This window comes from Camellia sinensis, chromosome 12 (genome assembly GCF_055761805.1).
Source record: "Camellia sinensis isolate YWXY chromosome 12, ASM5576180v1, whole genome shotgun sequence".
NCBI classification, from domain to species: Eukaryota; Viridiplantae; Streptophyta; class Magnoliopsida; order Ericales; family Theaceae; genus Camellia; species Camellia sinensis.
The window spans coordinates 1934973-1946354 of record NC_138972.1 but is presented as its reverse complement, the minus strand read 5'-3'; the positions used below and the strand labels follow the sequence as shown (position 1 = coordinate 1946354).

At 37.9% G+C, this 11382-nt stretch overlaps 1 long non-coding RNA gene across 1 annotated transcript in view; it reads right to left on the bottom strand.

Moving 5' to 3' along the window:
• Positions 1-4097: 4097 nt before the first annotated feature.
• LOC145804380 (uncharacterized) overlaps positions 4098-11382 on the bottom strand; it is a 28094-nt gene continuing 20809 nt past the window's right edge. The window contains exon 5 of the long non-coding RNA XR_014345986.1: positions 4098-4316. This is a non-coding gene — a long non-coding RNA (uncharacterized LOC145804380). The remainder of the gene's footprint in view (positions 4317-11382) is intronic.

Here is an 11382-nt window from a genome sequence, read left to right as displayed (position 1 = left end):
GCACTGAAACAGATTTTGTGACTTGCATCTAACTTGCAAATTTACCTCATTTGTCCACCATAAGGCAAGACCACCCGAAAGACCCACTAGATCCACATAGCACTGATTTGAAAAGGACAAATGGCGTCTAAAACATTGAAGCTTAGACTGCTTATTTTTGGTCTCCATTAAGAAGATTATTATGGGGCGATGGGTTCTACATAACCCTTGGAGGATTTGGAATGTCAGGGGTTGCCCCATCCCCTGACAATTCTAGCTTAGAATTAACATGGTTGTGGTGGCTGAGTAAGGCCAGCCACCACCGCCACCTCAGACAAATAGGATTCAAAAATTGACATGGTTGATAGGGATAAATGACCATCTAACCCCGAAGAAATGGGACTAACAGCAACCAGAAGGGGATTTGAACAAACATTACCTTCTACCACCTCTTGAATTTTGATGTCTACCAACCTAGACTAACATCGAGACTTTGATGTTCTGCCACGAAAAGGAGTCTTAGCCAATCTCATGTTTTGATTACTGGCAGGAGCCCTCGAAATTGATATTTTGGAGAAAGATGGAGGAGAGGGAACACAATCCGATTTGTCATTTTAATGAGAGGTCACCCATTTTAGAAGCTTTGTAGGATGCATAGGGGGTGGACTCTCATCTGAGCCCTTGCGTTTTAGAGAAAGTGTGTTGATAGCTTTAGAGAGGCATAAGTCCAAGGTATTGGAGGGGCCAAATAGAGGGGAAAATGGGCCTGGGTTAAGGCCTATGCCTAAAGGTTGAGGGATTGTATTATCATTACGTGGGCTATCAGGGGGTTCAGTAACAAAATAGTTAGATCCAATAGAAGGTGAAGGAGGCTCAGAAGGCTGCCCAATATAATAAGTGGGCCTAAAACTCTTTTGGACAATCGCATCAGAGGAAACAACAGGGTTGGCAATCAAGTTAGGTGGAGATTGTTGAACTATCAAAAGGAAAAGAAGGTCTACCTCAATGTTACCCATTTGTGGCTGCGATAAAATAGTTTAGAGGGTAGTACTGCCACCTGCCTCTGAGGCCACAATGAAACGTATGCATGATTCACCACCGATAGCAGGGGAGCACTGATTTTGGACGTTGTCTTGAGGTTGGTGGCGGGTCCCATTCTCATGCGCCGCCATTATATTTGGTGCCAAGAATGGAGAATTCCCTCGGTGATTCAATGGAGGTTTGTTCTCAGTGTGGCCCTTCATCCGCGAACTGCGTTGGTTATAAAATTTGGACCCAAAGCTGCCCTGGTTCTCAACTCTGGGCCATAACCAGACACTTGCCCCTGTTCTCTAGTGACAAACTTGTAGACTTTATTGTCACGACCTAGTCTTCCACTGTCATAGCAGAAATCAGACAGCTTCTTGTATTTAAATGATATCCAGATCTCCTTACCTTTACTAGTTCGTTGAATCCAAAGTCCACGAGGAAGGGGGGTTCTGGGTGTTTACCTCTACACGGATTCTCAGAAAACTCCGGTTAAGAAGAAGTCCCTCTTGGTAAGCTTCAACATGAAGTAGCAAGCTAATACGTTTGCCTAAAATCTCACCAGTTCGTTTAGTCATGTTGTTGAAAGGGAGCCATGAGCTTGCACCCAAAAAGGGCGCCATTGAAAGTCCACTTTGACAGTCGTTTGCCTTTGGGTAAGGGGATGAAGAACCAACAAAGAGCCTATGAGGGACCAAGGGCCGTCACAGAGGATTCGATTTTGATCATCTTCCTCCGAAAATTGAAAGAGAAAAACATTATTAGACCAATGGGAGATATTCAAAGTCCTGGGAACCTTCCAAGCTCCAGTAATAATGGAGGGGACAACATTCTTATTAAGGGTCTTAGGAGCTAAAACTTTCCTGATGAGGCTAGAAGGAAAGACAGCATCAAACCCGAGATCTTTATCCTCCAGTACGAATCCATTTTGCTCATCAAGCGACACACTAAATGAGGCCATACGTAGAAAGAGAAAACGGAGAGAGAGAAATAGAGGTGAAAGAGAGAGAGAGAAGGAGCAAAGAGGGTTAAGGGAAGATGAGTAGAGAAAAATATGTAAGATAGACACCAGGGTAAAACCTAGCATAGGTTGGGATAAACCTAGGGAAGACCGCACAGAGACGGTGATGCTCTTATTCTAGAGAAAGAAAACAAAAACGGAGACTAATGGGTAATTTGTTACCATATAATTCTGCGTCTACAACTTGTGATGTCTATAAAAGCTATATTTTGCCAAATAATTTTAAAGTGATGTATTTTTATAAAATATATTATTAAAAATACAACTTATTGGCTAAAACACTCTAGTAATGCTACTGCAAATAAGTGTTACAACTTGCAAACACATGTTGCTTCCTAGTGTTTTGCTTGATTTGGCTCATTTTGCACGTCTGAAGCTCATGCTTTTTTAGTGTCTTTTTCTACTCAATGATAAGATTAGGGATGCCAATGGGGTTTAATAGGGTATATATTAATTTTCCATCCCCATTCTCCTATAATTATTTTTCTCCATTCTCCATTTCCCATGGGTATTACCCATCCTATCTCCTAATGGGTTTGGATTTGGATTTTCTCCAACCCAACTTGACCATTTTTTCTTTTTTCTTTTATATATATATATATATTTTAAGATTTACAACCAAAGCTAAATATACATTCAAGCTTATTTTATTGGGTAAATTACAATTACACCCCTGAGATTTGATTAAAATACGAATCACTCCCTGTAATTTTAGAAATTACATTCCACCCCCTGAGGTTTCTAATTTTAGAACAAATCGCCTCTTTTATTAATAAATCATCAAGTCAATTAATAGTTTTTAATTTTGTTATAAATATGTTTCAATTTATAATTTAGGTAATTTTATTATTGTATAGGAGAGTAATTATAAATTTTATTTTTTTAGTTAATTCTGTTAAATAAAAAATACTAATAAGGAGGTATTTATAATTTTTCAAATCATAGGGAGCAATTTGTACTTTAAGCAAATCTCAAAGGGTATATTTGTAATTTACCCAATTTTATGTTATTTGGCTAAACAACAAAATCAAATACGCATTAATTAACATTGTCACATTATTATTGTCAAATTTTATGTATACTTAGAATTTTTTAAATTTATTTAGAAAAATTATATTCCTACAAAAAAAAATCCATCTTCCTATTCAATTTTTTAATTTTATGTATCTCCTTCTTATCTCTATTAATTGATCTTCGATAATCTAGAGGTGAGTTGTTACTCTCGTTTCCATTTTCTTCTTTTTTTCAAAACAAATTTATTTGTATTTATAAAATGAATTTTCTTGTTTCAATATCTCCTGCATTTGTTTTATTGGATTTTTCTCTGATTTGATGGTAACCTTAGATTGAATTTCCCAATTTTCATCTTAACTAGCGATCGCCTTAATTGAAATTTTTTACATTTTTGTCTTCAATTTCTATGTTTTGATTATGATTAATTGCGTATTTTTTTTATCAATAATCACAATCTTGTCGCCGCTAGATTGTCACCATCGCAAATTGTTGTTGTTGTAGTGAGAGGATGAGAGAGAGTGAGAATTAGAACTCTAATTGTAAACAGAGTGGTAAAAACATAAAGAAAAATTATTTTCCGATGTACCTTAAAAAAACATTAAAAAAAATAATATGAGAAAATTAGTGAATACCCATCCGCGACCCATCATCGGTGGAGATTTAAAAAAATATCATTTATCCTACCCCGACAGACAAGAAAAAAGGAAAAAAACCCATTTATTTGGATTAGGTCTCCATAAATACTGGTAGAAATAAGATAGGTGTTACTCATCCCAGAAATATGTCTTCTACCAAACAATTACTACTAAAACATGCTCTGGTTTAATACCGCCGGTGGTAGGGGTAAGGATCCAACTCTTCGTCTTCAAAGCTGAAGTTCAATTCCTGCTGCAATCCTCTCTAGTGAATGATCTACGAGTCCATTGTAAGTCAGTAAACCTACGGCTTGCAGTGGACTAAGATAGCCTCCCCTCAAATAAATTCTCTAACCAAATATATATATATATATATATATATTATTCCTCATTTCATGATAGAGCCTGGTTATTTCCTGTCCTTCCTACTACCCAATCCGGCTGTTGATTTTGATTATAAAAAGTTGAGTTCACGCTCAAACAGAGTTTAAATCCGTCACAGCCAGAAAAAATCATCTGGCCCTATGTATTTGACCGAATGTCGACATGGCAGCCACTGACTTGTCTTTGAACCTCCCAACTTGCCCATTAGTTAGCATGGATCCCAACCTTAGTGTGCTCTCTCCAAATCTGCTACCCACCTGGCCATTGTACAAGGAGATCATTTCATCAAATGCTGAAAAGAAAAAACTAATGAAATCAAATAATAAATGCCTGCATCATAAAGCTGCCTTTCTCAAACTCCAGAGATGGAGAGGTGGAAATCCAGACCTTCTTCGTTATTTAGGGGAAATACGAGAATAGATAAAATAAGGGAATTTTGGAGAGAAAAAAACATATATATATATATATATATATTATAGATTGGCATATCCTGATAAATAATACCATATCCATCTTCCTAACCTTTTTTTTTTCTTTCTTTTGACATGTATTTCTCTTCCTAGTTATTTTCTTCAGGCAATTTGATCCATACTAGCATACAGATATTCCTTAAAAGAATCCCAATATTCTAAATTATGATCAAAATTAAAAATGTCACTGGAACCAAATTCAAAGTAGATTATTTAAAAATCAAAATTTATGGAAAGCGTCCACAATGTTTCTAAACCATGCTTCACATTAATAGCTTTAATCGATCTCCATGTTCTGCAATCCATCAAAGATGAAGATAGATACCCTTGTCCCATTCACAAGTTTCATAATTCATAAATAAAAACTAAACGCTCCACTAGGCCATTAGAAAACATGCAATGACTAAAGTTGCTTCAAAAGTCGCTCTCAATTTTCCCTTGTCAACATGATGATTGACTGAAACACCAGTCACAGCACCAAAGAAAATATTGTTGCATCATGCCAATTCAAAGATTATAAGCAACATATTAAATTATTGACATGTTTTGGTGAATTTTTGCTTTCTTACAAGCTTTCCCATGTGTTTTCCATCATAGGAATGTCTAGCTAATGTAGTTTACCATGTATTAAACAGAATTTTTCGTCTCATACATTTCTAAATAACGGACTAGAGGTCTATCAACAACTGCTTATTATTTGATCAAGTCATTACAAGAGAAAACAACAAAATAAATTAGAGCCATTTTCAGCTTTTTCTAAACCAGTGACTTATGATATGCAATAAAGTTTTGAGATGATAGTTTTCTGCAAGGAATCTGATGTAATATATTAGATTGTCTCAATTAGAGCCCTTATTCAAAGAATTACTACGCCAACAACACAACCGTTTCCTATTGTATGAGAGGATTCAAGAATACGGTCTAGAAAATTCGAAGATCTTTGAAGAGCCTTGAAGAAAACTCGAATTATCTAGAAAAGATAAGAGGCTTAAATTATTCAACAATCACAACTAAGAACACAATAGCAAAGAAATGATGGAGATAAGAAATTGGGTGAAGAAGAAGACAAAGTAGTTACAGAGAAAATAATGGCAAGGCTCTCCCATGGATCTCCCATTTTCACTCTCAAGGTAGATAATGGAGAAAGGAAATTAGTTCTTTCCCAAGAAATGTCTCTCCAAAATCCAACCCTTATAAAGCTATGGGTGGGTGCTATTTATAGGGGCACCTCATGATGTAGGATGGAACTCATGTGTAAGGCACATAGGGAATATTCTCTCTAACCACCTTATCCGAGGAGGTGACCTCTCTGAGGATGAGGAAAACCCTTGAAGAGGAGATCAATGTCACGATCCAAACCCGCCCCTAAGGGTTTAGCACTGTAACCGGTCAGTAATCCGTGATTACCGAAGGCCTGCTTAATAGTAATAACAGTAATACAGAGTATAGGGGCTGGCGGAAGCCAAAACAGTAAATGAAAGATGTCCAATGAGCTGTGATAGTCTGTATGCAAAAAGACTTTTTATAACCTATTCACATTCGAAACAAAAGCAGTATGTACATACATCAAATATAGGCATTTAGGTTAGGGACCAAATCCCTAACATAATAGTACAGTACAAGTCTATACAGTATTACAAAACAAAGACGGAATGGTGAACTGAGACACCCAAAAAAGCCTAAGCTTGATCACCCTTGGAACCTCGCAGTGAGGCACGTTGGTTGGCTTGACAAAAAGGGAGTTTAACCCAACGCTCCTAGCTCCGATCCGGTGCCTGGACACCTACATATATATATATATATATAAACAGTGAGCTAAAGCCCAGTGAATAACAGTTGTGTAAAGAGGTTAGGAATGAATGTCCTTTCAGTCAGTAAACAGTCATATAAACGGTCATATTGGTCATTTAGAAACCATAGCAGTTTAACGTGGTACATCCAATAGCAAAATAGTACAGTAGGTCTTGAAAGACCGAATAGTCAGTTGATAGCCATCATAACAGTAAACAATAATGGTTCCAAACATGGGAATCGACAGAGATCTCTGTGACAGTAGCAGTAATAGTAAACTAACAGTAAATTGCTATGGATACCACGGATACAGTTCATAATTAGGACAAACATTCATTCAGTAAGAAATATCATTTCAGAAAGCGGTACAGTAGTTCATTCAGAAAACATTTATGATTGAACATATCTTTACAACATTGTTACTCACAGAGTTCTGGGCTACAGATAGGCTAGTGCGCGTCCTCGGATGCCAACCCTACACAGTTACAGGATGAACACACACTAAGTTGCACGTTTGGGAAACAACTTAATCCCTAACTTGACTTGGCGTGGTTCTATAGCATTATCCTCATTAAGATGTCTTAAACTAGGCCTAGGAATGCCTAGGATGGAATGAGGATGCAAAGATGCACTTTAAAACACTTTTCAAAATTTTCAGAAAACAGGGGTCTCGCTCGAGCGTGGATTTCTACGCTCGAGCGGACATGCAGACAAAGGAGCTCCGCTCGAGCGTGACTTTCCCTGCTCAAGCGGACTACAAAAGTACTGGATGCATGAAATTCACGCTCGATGGGTGCTCGTCCTCTGCTCGAGCGTGCATTCCCTCGCTCGATCGGACTGTAAGTACATGCAAAGTACTGGATGCACGCATTTCACGCTCGAGTGGTACTCTCCCCACTCGAGCGGACTGCATGACCTCTGAGTGTACGCTCGAGCGTGGGGTTCCCCGCTCGAGCGTGGATCCATAATGTGGAATTTCTAAATTTGTCTCCAAGCATGAAACTCAACAATTAAAGCATCGAATTCGATCCTTTTGGGCTAATTTTTTGGAAAACACTTTAAAACTCATAATATGACATGTTTCAAAGATCAATTTGAGCAATCAAAGCCCAAAGGTAGTTCAATTGAACACAAATTTCAAGGAGCTTTTATGAACAAGACTTAAATGTAACATGCATGAGCTTAAATGAATTTAAAGCTTCAAACACACGATCAAATGAGCCAATCCTTTCAAAAACATGCTAAATTCATGGACCAAAGCTAGAATATGGACATGCATGTGAGGATTTCCATGAAATCAACCTCAAAACTCAACAATGTGAACATGCATGCATGATTCATTACTCAATTCAACATATTAAGCTAATTCTTGACTCTACTCTTCAATATATCATGAACCATGCAAGAACTAACTTAAATACAAGTTCAAGAAGATGGTTCCTCTCCCTTATGCCTTGAATTCAAGATGTGGAAGCTCAATTATGCAAATTTCCTTCAACTCTCTTAATCTCCAAGCCAAAACAAGATGACATCAAGCTTTCCTCCTATCTCTCTCTCTCCAGTCTATTAGGCTCAAGAAATGGCTAAACAAAGTGCTAGAAATAAAGCTCAAATGTGTTTTATGAAGTGGGCCACTAAGTGGCAAAATGGTGATTAAGGCCAACTATTGTAACTTAGCTTATTTAATCCAATTTAGTCATTCCAAATCAAATTCCAATTAAATTTATCATAAAATCACATAAATTCCAATTAGCATAAAACACTAATCAATTTTAGATTCGGCCGCCGATAAGGCCTTCAATTTACAGTTCGAAACTTAAAACATGAACAAATAAATCAATGACAAACAGAGAGAAATGCATTTAAACTAATACACTCAATCAATCAGTTCAGAATGTCAGTCAAATCAGTTACTTAATCATGTTCAGTCACAGTTTAGCAGTAATCAGTGGTATTATCAGTAAACAGTGGTGAGGGTTGTCACAGTCTCCCCTTCTTACAAGGAGTTTAGTCCTCCAAACTCGAATTACCTTCATTTTGGAAGAACATTGGATCCAGAGGGAACAGTTCAGGATATCTCTTGATCATATCGTCTTTGTTTTCCCATGTGGCATACATGCCACCATGGTTTTGCCAATCAACTTTCACTAACCGAATTTCTTTGTTCCTTAACTTCTTGATCCGTCGGTTCACAATCTGAATAGGTCGTTCTTCATAAGTGTAGTCATCACTTAGCACTACACGGATAGGCTCAATAACATGGAAGGGATCCTGGAGGTAATCCCTTAACACAGAAATATAGAAGACGCTGTGCATATGCTCCATTTCAGGAGGAAGTGTTACTTGATACGCCACTGGATTAATCTTTTCAATAATCTCGTACGGTCTGACATATCTCGGCGCTAACTTGCCTTTAACCCCAAAACAGGTCTGCCCTTTTATCAGTGTCACTTTAACAAAAACATGATCACCTACTTCGTACTCTCTGTCTCGCCTTTGGACATCCGCATAACTTTTCTGTCGGCTTTGTGCGGTTTTCAGTCTCTGTTGAATCAGTTTCACTTTTCCAGTGGTTTCATGTACAATTTCGGGCCCAAGCAAAGGCCCATCTCCAACTTTTGCCCAGCAGATAGGAGATCGACATTTCTTGCCATATAAAGCCTCAAAAGGCGCCATACCAATGCTCGAGTGAAAGTTGTTGTTGTAGGCAAATTCAGCTAGAGGTAAATGGCTTTCCCAATTTCCTTGGAAATCAAGGACACACATTCACAGTAAATCCTTCAGAGTCTGGATGGTTCTTTCTGACTGGCCATCTGTCTGAGGATGGTATGCACTACTCAGTCTCAGTTCAGTACCCAATGCTGTCTGTAGGCTTTGGCAAAATCTCGATGTAAACTTCGAGTCCCTATCAGAAACAATGGACACAGACACTCCATGCAATCTAACAATCTCATCAATATAAATTATAGCCAATTTGTCCGCATTGTAAATTGTTTTGACAGGTAAGAAACGAGCAGATTTAGTCAATCTATCAACAATAAGCCAAATTGAATCCATACCTTTACTGAAGCGAGGTAAACCGACAATGAAGTCCATAATGATATGTTTCCATTTCCACTCTGGTATGGATAAGGGTTGCAGTAAGCCCGCGGGTCATTGATGTTTAGCTTTAACTTGTTGGCAATGAAGACATTTCAACACAAAATCAGCAATTTCTTTCTTCATTCCCGGCCACCAGAAATTCAGTTTCAAGTCTTGGTACATTTTCGTATTTCCTGGGTAGATAGATAGTTTCGAATTGTGGCCCTCTTGCAAAATTCTTCTTTTCAATTCAGAATCATTTGGTACACATAATCTTCCCTGGAATTTCAACACATTCTTCTCAAATTTAAAGTCCGGCCTCGGTTTGGACTCCCGTTCATTAATGACTTTTCTCAGAAAGTCATCTTGTTGCTGTTTCTCTTTAATCTCCTCAATCAATGCCGGTTGAGCAGAAATAGCAGCCAATATTCCACCTTGTTCACGCAAAACAATCTCAACTTCAAATTTTTCAAGGTCACCTAGCAATTCTTTCTGTCCAGTGAGTAAACAGGCTAAATTTCCAATCGATTTCCGGCTGAGTGCATCCGCAACGGTGTTAGCTTTCCCGGGATGGTACAAGATTTGCAAGTCATAGTCTTTTATCAATTCTAACCATCTCCGTTGTCTCATATTCAGTTCTTTCTATGTGAATAATATTTCAAACTCTTGTGGTCTGTATACATCTCACATGTCGCCCCATAAAGGTAGTAACGCCAAATTTTCAGTGCAAACACTACTGCAGCAAGTTCCAAATCGTGGGTCGGATAGTTCTTTTCATGCGATCTCAGTTGTCGGGAAGCATATGCAATCACTTTACCATTCTGCATTAAAACACATCCCAAACCCTTATAAGAAGTATCACTAAATATTGTAAAACCATCCGTACCTGAGGGTAGGGTAAGAATCGGTGCAGTCACAAGTCGAGTCTTTAACTCTTGAAAAGCTGATTCTCTCTGATCAGTCCAGTCAAATGATATCCCCTTTTGAGTCAACTAAGTCAATGGTAAGGCAATCTTGGAGAAGTCTTTCACAAATCTCCTGTGATACCCGGCTAAGCCTAAGAAACTTCGAACTTCTATAACATTTGATGGTCTGGGCCAATTCACTACTGCTTCAATTTTCTGCGGGTCAACTATAATGTCGTCTTTACTAATCACATGTCCCAAAAACATTACATTATCAAGCCAAAATTCACATTTTGTCAGTTTAGCATACAATTTCTGTTCTCTTAGGGTCTGCAAGGCAATTCTCAAATGATGTTCATGTTCTTTCGTGCTTTTGGAATAAATCAAAATGTCATCTATGAAAACAACTACAAATTCATCTAGGAAGGGTTTGAAAATTCTGTTCATAAGATCCATAAATGCAGCAGGTGCATTAGTAACTTCGAAAGGCATATCTAAGAATTCATAATGTTCGTACCTCGTTCGAAAAGCAGTCTTTTCAATGTCCCTTGTCTTGACTTTCAATTGGTGGTATCCAGATCTAAGGTCAATTTTGGAGAACACTTGGGCACTCTGTAACTGGTCAAATAAATCATCAATACGAGGCAATGGATATTTATTTTTCACTGTTACCTTATTCAATTCACGGTAGTCAATGCAGAGTCTCAATGAGCCGTCTTTCTTTTTCACAAATAAGACCGGCGCGTCCCACGGTGAAGTACTGGGCCTGATGAACTTCTTATCTAACAGTTCTTGCAGCTGAACTTTCAACTCTTTCAATTCCGTAGGTGCCATTCTGCAAGGAGCTTTAGCTAATGGCTGTGTACCCAGAATCACATCAATGGTGAACTCAATCTCCCTATCAATCAAATCCCCTAGTAAATTATTTGGAAAAACATCTGGGAATTCTCTGACTATAGGAATACTGTTCACATTAGGTTTAGCATCAGTAGATACAGTCAATACAGAACATAGATACCTCTTACACCCCTTTCTAATCAGTTTAAAAGCTTTCATGGATAAAATCGGATATGGGG